Below are 3862 nucleotides of genomic sequence, written 5' to 3'. Positions count from 1 at the left end.
TGTTGAAGTACAAATATACATCTTAGAATTAATCAAACACGGATCGAAAAAGAAACAGTAATACTTTTATTAATTCATAGGACTCAGCAAGACTCCTCCCCTCAACCTAGGAGGTTTAGAAACTCATACTGATGTGAAAAACAAAGTGATACACGAAAATATGCTGAATGATGGATGAAGATCCCTAATACAGAGTGATCTTCTACTTTAAATACTAAACTAATGACTAGTAAGGGTAAAACAATCTATTTAGTGCTAAAATCCACTTCTGGGACCCACTTTATGAGTGTTTGGGCTGAACTTTGATGCGATCCATGTGCTATGAGGCTCCTAGGGCATGAAACGCTGGCTAGTGGGTCCTCTCTGGGCGTTTGGATGCCGGGCTCTGCTCGACGCCTGGAAGGGGACAGGAAGCTTGCGTTGGACGCCAGTTTTGGGCCTTCTAATCCGAAGTAAAGTATAAACTATTATACATTTCTGAAAAGCTCTGGAAGTCAGATTTCCATAGCCATTAAGAACACTCCATTTGGACTTCTGTAGCTCCAAAAAAGCTATCTGAGTGCAAGGAGGTCAGATCCGGACAGCATCTGCAGTGCTTTCTCTGTCTTTAAATCAGACTTTTGCTCCAGCTCCTCAATTTCAGCTGGAAATTACCTGAAATTGTACAAAAACACAAAAACTCATAATAGAATCCAAAAATGTGAATTTAACACTAAAACATATAAAAACTTCATAAAAATTAAATAAAACATGCTAAAAACTATATGAAAATGATGCCAAAAAGCGTATAAAATATCCGCTCATCAAAACACCAAACTTAAACCGTTGCTTGTCCCCAAGCAACTAAAAACACAGTAGGATAAAAAGAAACTTAAGATACAATAAATTTTAAAGTTACCAATGAAGCTCAGTTATAATCAGATGAGTGGGACTTAGTAACTTTTTGCTTCTGAATAATTTTGGTATCTCACTATCCATTAAAACTCAAAATGGTTGGCATCTTTAGGAACTTAGAATCAAGATGATATTATTGATTCTCCTAGTTAAGTTCTTTTTTATTCTTGAACACAGCTTTTAGAGTCTTGGCCGTGACCCTAAGCACTTTGTTTTCCAGTATTACCACCAGATATATAAATGCCACAGACACTTTAACTGGGTGAACCTTTTCAGATTGTGATTAAGCTTTGATAGAATCCCCAGATAAAGGTGTCCAGAGTTCTTAAGCATACTCTTTTTACTTTGGACCATGACTTTAACTGCTCAGTCTCAAGCTTTTCGCTTGACACCTTCATGCCACAAGCACATGGTTAGGGACAGCTTGGTTGAGCCACTTAGGACAGGATTTTATTCCTTTGGGCCCTCCTAACCATTGATGCTCAAAGTCTTGGGTCCTTTTACCCTTGCCTTTTGGTTTAAAGGATTATTGGCTTTTTCATTCTGCCCTCCTTTACCTGCATTTTTGGGCAGAAATAAAATTTTCTCTTTTTTTTTTGCGTGCATTGTTATTTTTTTTCTTTTGCAACATGCTTTTTCTTTTTCTTTTGCTACTTTTTCTTACTTCAAGAATCAATTTCTGGATTTTTTAGATCACCAAATATTTTTCCTTTTTCCTTATTCTTTCAAGATCCAACATTCTAAAATTCCAACTTTAAATATGCACTGTTTATTCATACATTCAGAAAATAAATGCAATGCCACCACATCAAAATAATCAAACTATTCTTATTATAAACTTGAAATTCATGTATCTCTCAATTCTTTTCAAATAAAATTTTTCTTTTAAGCAAGGTGAGAGACATATAGAACATTTTATAGCCTAAAGACATAAATGCAAATGATCATGCAACAGGAACAAGAGAACAGACAATATACATAATAGAAAACAAAAAAAAAATAATAGGAAATGGGTGTAAAGAGAACGAATCCACCTTTAATGGTGGTGGCTAGTGCTCCTCCTTGAGGATCCAATGTGATGCTTGATCTCTTCAATGTCACTCCTTTCCCTTTGTTGCTCTTCCCTCATAGCCCTTTGATCTTCTTCTATACTTAAGAGTGGTAGAAGTCACAAAGCAAAGCTTTTACAACACCAAATTTAAGAGTTTTGCTCGTCCTCGAGCAAATATGAATAGTGGGGAAGAGTAGAGTAGGTGGGGATTTTTTTTTGGGACCTATTGGTCCTGAGAGGCTAGGGAATTCAGATTCCCTGCTTCTCTGCATTGGCATTTGAATGGTCAGGAGCTGCTCCCTGGCTGGCGTTCAACGCCAGCAATACTGCCCATGAGGAGAGTTGGACACCCAGCAGGGATACCCTGGCTGGCATTCAACTTTAACACTCCATCCAGAGTGTTTTGTTTTCACTGCTTAATAGTTCTGTCTCTGTTCTGACTGCTGCACATGATTATGAACCTAAAATATAAAACAAAGAAAAAATAAAAGAAAATAAAATTAATTAATTAAGGTTGGGTTGCCTCCCAACAATAACTTCTTTAATGTCATTAGCTTGAGGACAACTCCTTTCAAGGAGGAAGATAGTCATAGAGGAATAAATCCTTACTCCTTATTGGGAGCTTCCTTCCTATGCTCTTAAGAGAAAGGATCTTGTTCACTGCCTGAGGCAGGGTTGGGCTTGCAGCAATATGCTGGTGTCTCTTTTTGTCACTTCTCTCTTCCATGGTATTCCAAGGGTTAACTGAAATTGTAGGCTGATCTCGGACGAGATCTTCTGTACTGATCGGTGCTGGCGTTTCCGGCTAACGGGTGGCGGCCGGAGCTGTCGTATCCGACTTGTTTGACGGGCTGTGCTGCTGATCCTTCGTCACCGGAGGGTGGTGATACCTGCAAGGGACTCCGATGCTTAAGTTAGCAAGGGTATTAAGCAGGTTTTTTTAGTAGAATCAGAGTATGAGTTATACCTGGGTGCTCTAGTGTATTTATAACGTTGAGGAGTGACCTCTTTGGAGATAAGATAGTTATCTTATCTTATCTTATCTTATCTTATTTTGAGTGAGGTCATCTTATCTTCAAGGGAACCGCCCTTATCTCTATAGGCTTGGACTGCCTTTTGGATTTGGGTCGTGTTCCTCTGTTGGGCCCTTTTTGGGCTACTCTGGCGATTTGGCTGACTTCTTTGAGAAGAGGTCGGATAGTCCTAACCTAAAGAGGTCGGTCGTCTTGTCATTAGGCAATCCGGGTCGGACAGCTCGACCCAGGGTATGAACAGTGCCCCTGCTCGAGTACAGTCTTTGAGGTCGAGTCTTTTAAGACTTCAATCCTTTTCTGGTAAAGCCGAGCTCGAGCAATTTGGTTGATTCTGTTGAAGTTTTTGAATGTGAAGCGTTTTTCCTTCACTTTTGAAAGCGCGCGCTTTACATTCGCACTCTTTGTCTTGGGAATGTGCGAGGTTTTAATAACCTCATTAATTCCCTTAATGCTCCGTTTCTTTTGCCTCTTTCATTTTGAACTTTTAAACAAAAAACGGTTGTTTCTCTTCTCTGTTTCTTTGCTTGCTGTAACTTATCCTTTTTCTTTCTACTTTTCTGTTTTGCCTGAGACTTGCGTTTCTCTCTGTGACGCCATTTGTTGATCGTCGGTGCTTTCTTTTGCTCGAAAGGTGATTCCAAATTCTGTCTCCCCGTCTTCACTTTCTTCGGAGCTTTCTTTTTTCAGGTTGGTGTTTCTTTCCGTCGTTCTTCCTTTTGCATTTTCCTTTGGTAAAGTTTTGTTTTTGCTTGAGTGTATATTGGAAAGCTTGAACCTTTTCATATTTTTGAGCTTGTTTGTCTCTGTAACGTATTTTTCTGGCTTCTTTTTCGACCTTATGTATTCTTTTTGGCATTTCTCCTTATGATTGAAGCTTTTTAGG

Source organism: Arachis hypogaea, chromosome 18 (assembly GCF_003086295.3).
Source record: "Arachis hypogaea cultivar Tifrunner chromosome 18, arahy.Tifrunner.gnm2.J5K5, whole genome shotgun sequence".
Lineage (NCBI taxonomy): Eukaryota > Viridiplantae > Streptophyta > Magnoliopsida > Fabales > Fabaceae > Arachis > Arachis hypogaea.
The sequence above is the reverse complement of the archived record's forward strand: the minus strand, read 5'-3'. Positions refer to the sequence as shown.